Source organism: Bubalus kerabau, chromosome 23, assembly GCF_029407905.1.
Source record: "Bubalus kerabau isolate K-KA32 ecotype Philippines breed swamp buffalo chromosome 23, PCC_UOA_SB_1v2, whole genome shotgun sequence".
NCBI classification, from domain to species: Eukaryota; Metazoa; Chordata; class Mammalia; order Artiodactyla; family Bovidae; genus Bubalus; species Bubalus kerabau.
The window spans coordinates 4,190,034-4,203,744 of record NC_073646.1 but is presented as its reverse complement, the minus strand read 5'-3'; the positions used below and the strand labels follow the sequence as shown (position 1 = coordinate 4,203,744).

The 13,711-nt window shown below is 43.2% G+C and overlaps 1 long non-coding RNA gene across 1 annotated transcript in view; it reads left to right on the top strand.

Moving 5' to 3' along the window:
* LOC129637397 (uncharacterized) overlaps positions 1-7,772 on the top strand; it is a 33,453-nt gene extending 25,681 nt beyond the window's left edge. Inside the window, exon 3 of the long non-coding RNA XR_008707456.1 lies at positions 7,650-7,772. This is a non-coding gene — a long non-coding RNA (uncharacterized LOC129637397). The remainder of the gene's footprint in view (positions 1-7,649) is intronic.
* The last annotated feature ends 5,939 nt before the right edge of the window (positions 7,773-13,711 follow it).

Genomic DNA, 13,711 nt, shown 5'->3' with positions numbered 1-13,711 from the left:
GAGCTTAACTGGAGCCCCCAAAGTTATGCCCACCTGGCATCTCAGACTGTGACCTGATTTGGAATAAAGATCTCTGCAGGTGTCGCTGAGGTAAAGATCTTGAAGTGAGCTCATGCTGGATTATCAGGGTTGGCCCTGACTCCCAGTGACAAATACCCTTATAAGAAAGGAGATAGGGACTTCTCTGGTGGTCTAGTGGTTGAGAATCTGCCTCCCAATGCAGGGGACACAGGTTCGATCCCTGATCGGGGAACTAAGATCCCATATGCTGCGGGGCAACTAGAGAACCTGCACTGCAGCAAATGATCCCACATACCCCATGGGCCACAGCTCAGACCCAACGCAGCCAAATAAGCATGAAAAAAAAAAAAGAGAGGAGAGGAAGATCTGAGACACACAGAGATGGCCGTGTGACGATGCAAAGACAAAGGCAGGGGTTGGGGCGACGTGGCCACAAGCCAAGGAGCACCTGGAGCCACCAGAAGCTGGAGGAGACAGAGAGGACCCTCCCCTTGAGCCCCTGGAGGGAGCACATCCCTGCGGCACCTCGACTTCAGACTCCTGGCCTCCAGACTGTGAGGGAGCACGCGTACGTGTTGTGAGTCCCGCAGCAGCCCCGGGACACCAATCCAGGTGCTGTGGTGGGGGGCTGGGCCCCCCGGAAGCAGACGCGGGGATGGAGGGGAGCACGTGGGAGGTTTACTGGGGCTCCTGCAGGGAGTGAGGAAGCAGGAGCGGCAGGTGGCCCTTCACCATGGGATTGGAGTGGACGCTGAGCCCTGCGTCCACCACCTCGGATGCAGACTCCCAGGAAGGGGACGGCACCCTGATGAGACAAGTCTCCCCAGTCAAGGGCAAGTCCCAGAGCGTTTCTCACAGTTGGGAAACTAGATCCTTCAGCCCCAAAGGGGATTGGGGGCTGAGGTGCATCATGGAAGGGTCCCTGCGGCCCTGACCACTTTAAGCAATGCAGCCCAGAACTCAGCGTCCACTTGTGCCTGTCCCAGCCCCAGGGGGACAGCCCTGACCATCAGCATGTCAGCATCACCTGGTTCACACGTGTCCCCTGCAGGCAGTGGAGAGGCTGAAGCCCAAATCACACTGGGTCACAGCCACTGGGGGCTCGAGAGGGGCCCCTATACGAACTCCTAACCGTCCCCACGGCTGACCGTGGCCCAGCGGCAGTAGTGCTAATTACATATGGTCACCACAGTGGCCACGGAAGATGATGCACGGCACCAAGCGCGTGTCGGGAGAAGCTGGTCATGCCACACGTGTGCCTCCTCACTTGGCCTCTGTTGTGTGGCGTCTGCCTGTCTGCTCTCAGCATTGGACGAGAGAAAGCCCTGTCCCCTCGGGCCCTGCTCTTGGCCCTCGGGACCTGCTGGAATCCCAGGGGTGGCTGAGCAGAGTTCAGCCCCACCCTGGCATCCATACCCAGCCCACTATAGGCCCCGCACACACACGAGTCATCGTAGGTGCCCAGGTGACTCCCTCGGCCCTTCGTTAAAGCTGATGATGTTCTTCAGTAGGTTTTCATCCTTAATAGACAATGGTCTCTTTGGTCATTGCGTTTTTTCTCATGGTTTTTTAAAAATTTGAGTTTCTAAAACTAGGCAGGTGATACACAAATTTGTTTGTGGTTAGTCTTTTTTTTCCCTGTAGTTTTTAACTAGGCACGGGGGATTAGGTGACTCGGGCTCTGGTTCATGGTCCCATCTCAGCATTGGTCTGTGCAAGGCGCATCTTTTCTTTTGTAAAGACAGAACTGGCACACAGCCTGCAAGTAGGTAGCAGTGCCTTCTACCTTGAAGATGGTTTCCACTGTCCCCACAGCAGAAGCCCCACTGTGGGTGGCGCCCAAGATGACAGTGTTGGCCCAGCTTCTGGAAACGGTGCCTAGTAAGGAGAGCTGCCACTCAGAAAGTGAAATTCCTAAGCTGCCTTTCTTGTCCGGAGACTCTAACTTGACCAGGTCTCTGGTGTCAGTTGATGCTTCCCAGGTGGCTCAGTAGTAAAGAATCTGCCTGCCAATACAGGAGACGTGGGTTTGATCCCTAAGTCGGGAAAATCCCCTAGAGAAGGAAATGGCAACCCACTCCAGTATAATGCCTGGAAAATCCCATAGAAGAGGAGCCTGGCAGACTACAGTCCATGGGGTCTCCAGAGTCAGACACGACTGAGCAGCTAATCCACACCACCTGGCTTCAGTTACACCAGCCTGTGGAAGTGGCAGGAAGTGTGCATGCTCAGTTGCTCAGTCGTGTCTGACTCCTTGAGACCCCATGGACTGTAGCCAGCCAGGTTCTTCTGTTCATGGAATTTTCCAGGCAAGAATACTAGACCAAGTTGCCATTTCCTACTCCAGGAGATCTTCCCAACACTGGGGTTGAACCTGCATCTCCTGCTTCTCGTGCATTGGCAGGCAGATTCTTTACCACTGAGCCACCTGTGAAGCCCCTTACGTGTACATGAGCCCCTTACCCAAAACCCCCAGTGGATGCCTGAAACCCTGCAGAGCACTGAACCCTATATACACTGTGTTCTTTCTATACATGTACACATGTGATAAAATTTGATTCAGAAATTAGGCACCATAAGAGATTAACAACAATAACTAAAAATAAAATATAGAAATTATAACAATATACTGTAATAAAAGTTATGAGAATATGGTCTCAAAACATCTTTTTGTGCAAATTTATTGCCTTTTCTAACTAAGCACTTACCTGCACTGTGGCTGTAACTTTTGCAGTTTAAGGAGCAGAAGCAAAACTGACATAAATTGTTTCTTTTTTGTTCACAGTTTCACAGACAGAAGATTCATTCTTCCCATAGATCGTAGCAGTCTCAGCTTGCAATTAATTTCTTTCATTAAATCAAGAACTTTCACCTTTTCCCTTAAGGGAAGCACTTTTAGGTTTCTCTTTGGTGCATCTGAATTGCCAGCATCAGTCTTCTTATACTTTGGGATCACTGGTAAGGAAAATAAGGGTCATTTGAACACAAGTACTGCCAAGAAGGCAATCATGGGTCTGATACCTGAGTTGTTACCAAGTGACTAGCAGGCAGGACCCACTGGACCAAGGGATGATTCACATCCCAGGTAGAATGGAGTGGGGCAGAGTGAGATTTCATCGTACTGCACAGAATGGCACACAATTGAAGAGTTGTGAATTGTTTATTTCTGGAATTTTTCTATTTAATATTTTTAGACCATAGTTGACTGAGGATAACTGGAACCTCAGAAAGCAAAATTGCAGATACAGGAGGACTACTGGATAGGCGAATTTGTATGTCTGAGGTTGGCTTTATATTCACGCTCTTGAAATTTGGCTGGATATAGATTTCCAGGTTAGATGCCATTTCCCCCCAGAATTTTGAAAGTATTGTTTCCTCATCTTCTGGCTTCTGGGGTTGCTATTGAGAAGTCCACCATCATTCTGATAGTCGGCTCTTGGAATGAAACCTATTCTTTCTGTGTGTCTGTCAATCTCTCCAAGTTTATAGGCACAGCAGTGTGCCTTGATGTGGGTCTCTTTTCATCCTCTGGAATGGAAAGTGTGGACATGAGAATTCCCTGTCCTGACCCTACACTTCAGAAAGCCCTCCAGTCACGCTCTCTCCCATAGGATGGAGCGTCTACTGGCAACTCAGAGCCCATGACCTGATAGCAGCCTGGGTGCTTATCTGGAAACGTGCACTCTGGAAACGCCTGTAGTGCTCAAAGTCCATTGCCAGGACCCACGCAGGCACCTTCTCTAGATCTGTCCTGGGGACAGAGCACACTGCAACTTGTTTACAACGTTATGCCTATGAAGTGACCAAGAAGCAGCTTTAACAGAAATGTATTTTCGAAACATTTTCTCCCAGTACATTACTTGCTTTTCTATTTTATGGTGTCTTTTGCAGAACAAAAGATTTGCATTTTAATGAAGTCCAATTAATCATTTTTTTCTTTTGTGTATTGTGCTATTGTTGTCTTATGTAAGAACTCTGACTAACCCAAGATAGCAAAGATTTTCTCCTATTTTTCTTCTAAAAGTTTTATTGAATTTATGTGTTTTTGCTTTTTTACAAATTCCTTTATTGGGTAAAATATAGCCACTTAAAATTTCGAAAAACTTAATTTATTTTAAAATACTTTGGGGTGGGGAGGAGAAACCAATATAGGATGACATTGTGAATAAGTGTTAAACTAGGTAATAGGTGAGTAGGAATTCATTATACCTTTTGTAGGTATGGGATTTTGTGAACCGTGAACTTCCAGATGTTCAAGCTGGTTTTAGAAAAGGCAGAGGAACCAGAGATCAAATTGCCAACATCTGCTGGATCATCGAAAAAGCAAGAGAGTTCCAGAAAAACATCTATTTCTGCTTTATTGACTATGCCAAAGCCTTTGACCATGTGGATCACAATAAACTGTGGAAAAGTCTGAAAGAGATGGGAATACCAGACCACCTGACCTGCCTCCTGAAAAATCTGTGTGCAGGTCAGGAAGCAACAGTCAGAACTGGACATGAAACAACAGACTGGTTCCAAATAGGAAAAGGAGTACGTCAAGGCTGTATATTGTCACCCTGCTTATTTAACTTATATGCAGAGTACATCATGAGAAACGCTGGTCTGGGTGAAGCACAAGCTGGAATCAAGATTGCCGGGAGAAATATCAATAACCTCAGATATGCAGATGACACCACCTTTATGGGAGAAAGTGAATAAGAACTAAAGAGCCTCATGATGAAAGTGAAAGAGGAGAGTGAAAAAGTTGGCTTGAAACTCAACATTCAGAAAACTAAGATCATGGCATCTGGTCCCATTACTTCAGGGCAAATAGATGGGGAAACAGTGGCTGACTTTATTTTTCTGGGCTCCAAAATCACTGGTGATGGTGATTGTAGCCATGAAATTAAAAGATGCTTACTCCTTGGAAGGAAGGTTATGACCAACCTAGACAGCATATTAAAAAGCAGAGACAGTACTTTGTCAACAAAGGTCCATCTTGTCAAGGCTATGTTTTTTCCAGTAGTCATGTATGGATGTGACAGTTGGATTATAAAGAAAGCTGAGCGCCGAAGAATTGATGCTTTTAAACTGTGGTGTTGGAGAAGACTGTTGAGAGTCCCTTGGACTGCAAGGAGATCCAACCAGTCCATCCTAAGGAGATCAGTCCTGAATATTCATTGGAATGACTGATGTTGAAACTCCAATCCTTTGACCACCTAATGCAAAGAACTGACTCATTGGAAAAGACCCTGATGCTGGGAAAGATTGAAGACAGGAGGAGAAGGGGATGACAGAGGATGAGATTGTTGGATGGCATCACTGATGTGATGGACATGAGTTTGAGCAAGCTCTGGGAGTTGGTGAGGGACAGGGAAGCCTGGCGTGCTGCAAAGGGCGTCACATCAGAGTTGGATATGACTGAGCAACTGAACTGAACTGAGCACTCACACACATACATATTGGACAGAGGAGTTGGTAAGCTACAGTTCATGAGGTTGCAAAAGAATAGGACACAACTTGGCGACTAAACAAAAACAAAAACAACAACAGCAACAACAATACATATGCCCAATCTTTTTCAGATTCTTTTCCCATGTAGGTTATTACAGAGTATTGAGTAGAGTTCCCTGCTACACAGTAGGTCCTTGTTGATTAACTATTTTATATATTGAATTTGAATTGAAGGTACGTGCTCAAACAGATGCTGCTGCTGCTCAGTTGCTTTAGTTGTGTCCGACTCTGTGCGACTCTATGGACTGTAGCCTGCCAGGCTCCTCTGTCCATGGGATTCTCCAGGCAAGAATACTGGAGTGGGTTGCCATGCCCTCTTCCAGGAGTTCTTCCCAACCCAAGGATCGAACCCAGATCTCCTGCATTGCAGGCGGATTCTTTACTATCTGAGCCATGAGGGTGTATATGATAATCCCAACCTCCTGATTTATCCCTCCCTCTCCATCCCCTTTGGTAACCATAAGTTTGTTTTATAAATCTGTGAATCTGTTTCTGTTTTGTAAGTAAGTTCATTTGTATCGTTTTTTAGTTTCCACAAATAAGTGATGTCATATGATATTTATCTCCCTCTGTATGACTTACTTCACTTAGTATGATAATCTCTGACCACTTTTGCCTTTTAATTAGTGTTTATTAGGTCATTGACATATGATGTAATTATTTCAATGGTTAGATTTAGGTATAACATTTTACCATTTGTTTTGTTTGCCCTTTCTTTTTTTGTTCCAGTATTTCTCCTTTCCTTCCTTTTTTTGTTCCAGTATTTCTCCTTTCCTTCCTTTTTTTGTATTAACTGAATATTTTAATGATACCTCAGGGTAGTATTTCTTTAGTAAATGCTCTGGGGATTGCGCTGTGCCTCCTTAATTTTTCCCAGTGTACTTACAGTTAATGCCATGCTACTGCTCCCCAAATGTAGAAACCTTATAACTGTACAGGTCCATTTAGTCCCTACCCCCATCCTGTACGCTTTAGTTTTCATGTATGCTATATCCGCACCCATCGTAAACCTCACAATCAATACAACCCTTTAAATTTTGCTTCAAATAGTTACATGTGTTTTACAGAATTAAGAGGGAAAATATTCTTTTCTATTTCCCCACATATATATACCATTATCAATATCATTCATTTCTTTCTGAAAATTCAGTTTTCCAGGAGATACAGTTACTCCTTAGTCAGAAGGCTTTCCTTTAGCAATTCCATAGCAAAGTTTTGCTGGCAATGTATGCTCTGAAGATTTTCACTGAATTTTCACTGAGTACAGAATTGGGGGTTGATAGATTCCTTCTTCCCTCTTAATCTAAAGATGGTGTTCTGTTGTCCTCTGGCCTCCACTGTTTCTGATAAGAAGTCAGTATCATCCGTTCATGGCTCATCTATGGCTTCCTTTGCCCCTGAAGTCAGTGTCTTCCAGATCCTTGTTGCACTATATCTATTGTGTCACTTTTTCTTTGTCTGCTTTCAAGACTCTCTCTTTATCTTTGGTTTTTAACACTTTGACTATGAAATGCCTGAATGTAGTTTTCTTTGTACTTATCCAGCTTAGGTTTTCCTGACTTATTTGAATCTGTGAGTATGTCACCAAATATGGGAAAATTCCATTAATTATTTCTTCAAAAATTTTTTCTGTCCATTCTCTCTTTCCTCTCCTTCTAAGACCCCAATTACTCATGTTAGATCATGTGATCTTATCCCACAAGTTACTGAAGTCATTTTTTTCATGCTTGTTTTTTTCTCTCTAAGCTTCAGTTTGGGTAGTTTTATTATCCTATCTTCTAGTTCACTTTCTTTTCTTCTACAGTGTTTGATCTGCTCTCAAGTACATCAAATGAATTTTTAGTTAAATTATGTTTTTCTAGAATTTCCATTTGGTTCTTTTTATTAGTTTCTGTACCTGTCCTCTGTCCTGAGATATACTGTATTCTAAATGTGTGTTTATCTATCTTTATATATATATTGTCCTTGAGAACAATTCTTTTATGAACTGAATTGTGCCCCCTAATTCATGTATTATAGCTCTAATTCCCAGCTCTGACTGTGTTTAGAGATAGAATCTTTAAAGAGGTAATTAAGGTTAAATGCACTTATCTCACATGCTAGCAAAGTAATGCTCAAAATTCTCCATCCAGGCTTCAACAATATGTGAACCGAGAACTTCCAGATGTTCAAGCTGAATTTAGAAAAGGCAGAAGAAAAAAAAAAAAAAGAAAAGGCAGAAGAACCAGATATCAAATTGCCAACATCCATTGGATCATCGAAAAAGCAAGAAAATTCCAGAAAAACATCTACTTCTGCTTCATTGACTATGCTAAAGCCTTTGACTGTGTGGATCACAACAAACTGTGGAAAATTCTTCAAGAGAAGGGAATACCAGACCACCTTACCTGCCTTCTGAGAAACCTGTATGCAGGTCAAGAAGCAACAATTAGGACTGGATATGGAACAACTGGTTCCAAATTGGGGAAGGAGTTCGTCAAGGCTGTATATTGTCACTCTGCTAATTTAACTTATATGTGGAGTACATCATGCAAAATGCTGGGCTGGGTGAAGCACAAGCTGGAATCAAGATGGCTGGAAGAAACATCAATAACCTCAGATATGCAGATGACACCACCCTTATGGAAGAAAGTGAAGAGGAACCAAAGAGCCTCTTGATGAATGTGAAAGAGGGGAGTGAAAAAGCTGGCTTAAAATTCATCATTCAAAAAACTACAGTCTTGGCATCTGGTCCCATTACTTCATGGAAAATAGATGGGGAAACAATGGAAACAGCAAGAGACTTTATTTTCTTGGGCTACCAAATCACTGCAGATGGTGACTTCAGCCACGAAGTTAAAAGACGCTTGCTCCTTGGAAGAAAAGCTATGACCAACCTAGACAGCGTATTAAAAAGCAGAGACATTACTTTGCTGACAAAGGTCCATCTAGCCAAAGCTATGGTTTTTCCAGTAGTCATGTATGGATGTGAGAGTTGGACCGTAAAGAACGCTGAATGCCGAAGAATTGGTGCTTTTGAACTGTGGTGTTGGAGAAGACTCTTGAGAGTCCCATGGACTGCAAAGAGGTCAAACCAGTCAATCCCAAAGGAAATCAATCCTGAGTATTTGTTAGAAGGACTGATGCTGAAGCTGAAACTCCAATACTTTGGCCACCTGATGTGAAGAACTGACTCATTGGAAAAGACCCTGATGCTGGGAGGGATTGAAGGCGGGAGAAGAGGATGACAGATGACAAGATGGTTGGATGGCATCACCAACTCGATGGACAGGAGTTTGAGCAAGGACAAGGAGGCCTGATGTGCTGCAGTTCATGGGGTTGCAAAGAGTTGGACACGACTGAGTGACTGAACAACAACAAGTTTAAATGAAGTCATAATGGTTAGATTCTAAGCCCATAATATTGGAGTCCTTATGAGAAAAGAAAGATAAATCAAGTATGTGCATGGACAGGGGAAAGGACTTATGCAGACATAGCAAAGATGAAGCAACTATCTGCAAGCCAGAGAAACCACCCCATGGCACCTTGATCTTGGACTTCCAGCGTCTGGAATTGTGAGAAAGTAAATTTCAGCAGGTAAACCATCTAGTCTGTGGTATTTGTTACAGCAGCCCTAAATGTCCAATGCAAGTTATAATAATTGTTGTAGCATCCTTGTCTGTTAGTTCTAATGTCTTGTTTATCTTGGGGTCAGCCTCCATTGATTATCTTTTCTTTTGAAAGTGGGTCACATTTTCCTATGTTTTTATATGTCTAATAATGTTGAGCTGTGAATGATATATTGCAGAGAGTCTGAATCCCATTATCTTCCTCTGAACAGTGTTTTTATTAAGCCAACATTTAAGTTGGCTGGATTCTGTTTGCAAATTCTGTCTTCCCCATAGTGGGCAGCAGCTGAAACCTCAGGTCAGTTCTTTTAGCCTTCACTTGGTGCCAATGCATGCATTGTTTATGAGTCAGCCAAAGATTTGAGCGGTTTATACACAGAATTTGGAGCACTCCATCTCTGTTTCTGTTCTTTCCAGGTTTTCTCTCCTTCCTTTCCAGCAGCTATGCTTGTCACAAATCGTCCTCTGTTTCTTCAGCCCAGTAAAGCTATGAGTTTTCTCTTGGAATTTTAGCCATCTGGAATGGTGGTTACTGCAGCCTTCCCTCAGGCTAAAAACCATAAAAAATGAGAAGTAGCTAATGCAGTTCCATTCTTTCAAGTGTTGATGCCCCTCCAGTATTGCTTTTGGTTTCCTTCCAGAGCCTTTAAGTAGGTGCTTTTTTCAGTGTTTGGTCCAGAATTTGCAGTAGTGTTCTGCAGAAGGGTTGATCCAATAAGAGCTCCTTGCCCATACCTGAGTAGAAGTCCTAAATATCACTGGAATCAGTCCAAGTGTCTCCACTTCCTTTGCCTGAGTCTTAAGCTACCATTGCAATAAGACTAAAGCAGTAACTCCCAAACTAGTTTCTCCTAATACTTTATCCCCATTAAACTCATTCTCCACATGCTTAGAACACTTCCGTGGGTTGGCCTTGGATCTCCTGTTCCTGCTGTATACACCTCCTGGGCGTTGTATCCACTTCTGTCTTCAGTGGCTGTGTCTGTGCTGATAACTCCTGAATGTGAACCTCTGGTCCAGAGTGTCTCTTAATGAGTGCGTCCTTTTATTTATGTCAGCAGACCCTTTAACCCTTAGAGGACATCATTATTTCACATCTGAAAACTAGTTTTCTTGGGTTCCCTTTCACAATGAATGCCTTCACTATGCACTCATTTTCCCAAATAAGAGATCTGGAAACCATTTCTTTTAATTAATTCATATTTTTTTTGGCTGCACTAGGTCTTCATTGCTGTGTGCAGGCTTTCTCTAATTGCAGTGAGCCAGGGCTACTCTTCGTTGTGGTGAGTGGGTTTCAGTAGTTGTGGTGCACGGGCTTAGCTGACCCACAGCATGTGGAATCTTCCCCCCCCCCCCCCAGGGGTCGAATCTGTGTCCCCTGCATTGGTGGGTGGATTCTTCACCACTGGACCACCAGGGAAGTCCTGGGAACTCTTCTTGGTCCCCCTACCTCCATGCTTAATCTCCAAAATCTCTTGGGATTTATCTCCTTAACCTCTCTCAACACTGCCCATCTTCTCCATCTTCATTTCCACTGTTGCCACAGTCTCTAGCCTGGGCTCTCAACAAGTGTCTCCTAATTGGCCTTCGTACTTCTCCTCTTGTCACTCCCATCCCTTCTACCCAGCAGTGGCCAGAGTGACATTTTCGTGCTACCAGTTCCCCTTAGTTTTCCATATACATTTTTGAATTTTTATTTATTTATTTTTGGCTGTGCTGGTCTTTTGTTGCTACACAGACTTTTCTCTCATGTGGCAAGAGGGAGCTACACTAGTTCCAGTGTGCAGGCTTTTCACGGTGGTGGCTTCTCATGTTGCAGAGCACAGGCTCGAGGGCACGTGGGCTTCACAGCTGTGGCGTGTGGCTCAGTGGTTGCGGCTCTCAGGCTCTACAGCACAGGCTCAGCAGTTGTGGCACATGGGCTTAGGTGCTTTGCGCATGTGGGATCTTCCTGGACCAGGGGTCGAACCTGTGTCTTCTGCATTGGCAGGTGGATTCTTTACCACTGAACCACCAGGGAAGCCCTCTATAAACATTTTTTACCCAGCTTGTGAGTTCCCTTTTAAAAATCTTGCTGGGGTTGCACTGAATCCATAGATCAATTGGGGGAAAATTGACATATTAGCAATATTGAATATTCTAGCTCTTGAACATGGTACTGGTCTTATTCCATTAAGTTTGCTATAACAACAACAACAACAAAAATCACAGATTGAGTGGCTTACAAACAGCAGAAATTTATTTCTCACAGTTTTAGAGGCGCGAAGTCTGAGATCAGGGTGCCAGCATGGTTGAGCAAGGGCCCTCTTTCAGCTGCAGGCTTCTCATTTTATCCTCACATAAAGAAAGGGGTTGAGGGAACTCTCCAGGGTCTCTTTTATAAGGACGCTAATCCCATTTATGACCTAGTCACCCCCAAAGGCCCTATCTCTTAATGCTATCACATTAGGATTTCAACATATAAATTTTAGAGGGATAACAGTCAGATCATAGCAGTATCTCTCTTCATTTATTTGGGTTTTTAATTTTTAAAAAAATGTTGTGTGGTTTATAAGGTATGGGCCTTGCACATCGTTTTTGTTAAATTTATTCCTAAATATTTCATATTTTAATGCTATTTTAAACATTATTGCTGGACTTCGCTGATGGTCCAGTGGTTAAGAGTCCTCCTTCCAGGGCAGGGGACTCCAATTTGATCCCTGGTTGGGGAGCTGAGATCCCACATGCCGCAGAGCAGCTAAGCCTGCTCCCTCCAATGAAGACCCAGCTCAGCCAAAAAAAAAAAAAGTTGAAGTCCAAATTATTCATAAGTGCTTTAACTACTGTAGTTTAACTTAAAACATAAACGTTATCATTCATTAATATCAATTTCCAATTTTTTGTTAATGCTATTGAGTTGTTTTTTTTTTTTTTTGCTATTGAGTTTTGTATATTGACCTTACATCCTGTAACCTTAATAGACTTACACATTAGTTCTATTATTTTTTCTAGATTCCTTTGGATTCTGTGTAGAAGCAATTATGTCATCTCTGAATAGTTTTACTTCTTTCTTTAAGAAGTGAAGTTTGCATTTCATTTCCTGTCCGTGTTTTATTGTGCTGGATAGGACCTCCGTTAAGAGTCACATAAGATGGGTGAAAATGGACATCTGTGCCTTGTTTCTAATCCAGGAAGGAGAGAACTCAATCTTTCACCGCTGAACATGATATTAGGTTTTCTGTAGTTGCCTTTTATGGGACTGAGGAAGTTCCACTTCTTTTTTTAAAGTTTTTTTTTTTTTTATGAATATATGTAATCCCTTCTTATTTTGAAGGAGTGCTTTTTACTGATTTGCTAGGTCAGTTATTCTTTTTACATATATAATTTTATTTGCTTATTTTTGGCTGTGCTGGGTCTTCGTTGCTGCGAAGGCTTTTCTCTCATTGCAGTGAGCAGGGGCTGCTCTCTAGTTGTGGCGTGCGGGCTTCTCATTGCAGCGGTTTCTCTTGTTGTGGAGCACCATTTCTAGGGCATGAGAGCTTCAGTAATTGCAGTGCATGGGCTCAGTGGTTGCAGATCCTGGTCTCTAGAGCACAGGCTCAATAGTTGTGGCTTGTGGGCTTAGTTGCTCTGCATCATGTGGGATCTTCCCAGATCAGGGATCGAACTCATGTCTCCTGAATGGCAAGCGGATTCTTTACCACTTGAGCCACCAGGGAAGCCCATGGAAGTTCCACTTCTACTTTGGTGTTCTAGTTTGCTGAGAGTTCTTCTTTTTCTTTTGTGTTAAAAAAAAATGATGACTAGGTATTGAATTTTGTGCCACCAGGGAAGCCCATGGAAGTTCCACTTCTACTTCGGTGTTCTAGTTTGCTGAGAGTTCTTCTTTTTCTTTTGTGTTAAAAAAAAAAAATGATGACTAGGTATTGAATTTTGTAAAAAAAAAAAAAATGTTTTTTGCATCAAAAGAGATGGTTAGAAGGTTTTTCTTTTGTACCTAGTGTATGAGTTTCCTGGAACTGCCATAACAAATTACTACAAGCCTGGGGGCTTAAAACAACAGAAATTTGTTCTCTCACAGCTCTGAAGACCACAAGCCTGTAATCAAAATGTCAGCAAGGCTACACTCCCTCCAAATGGTCTAGGGAAGGTTCTGTTCTTTGGTTCTTCCAGCTTCTTGTGGCCCTGGTGTCCCTTGGCTTGTAGCCATGTCAATCAATTCCCTTATGTCTTTATGTCCTCTTATGTGTCTCAAATATCCCTCTGCCTTTCTCTCTCTCTCTTTTTAAGATTCATTTATTTATTTACTTATTTTTGGCTGTTCTGGGTCTTCATTGCTGTGCTCGAACTTTCTCTAGTTGCAGTGAGCAGGGGCTGCTCTTCAGTACAGTGGGCAGGCTTCTCATTGCAGTGGCTTCTCTTGTTGCACAACACAGGTTGTAGGTGCATAGGCTTCAGTACTTGGAGGCAAGGGGGCTCAGTAATTGTGGCTCCTGGGCTCTAGAGTACTGGCTCAGTAGTTGTGGCACATGGAACTTAGTTGTTCCACGGCATATGGGAATTTGCTGGACCAGGGATCAAATCCATGACCCCTTCATTGGCAGGCA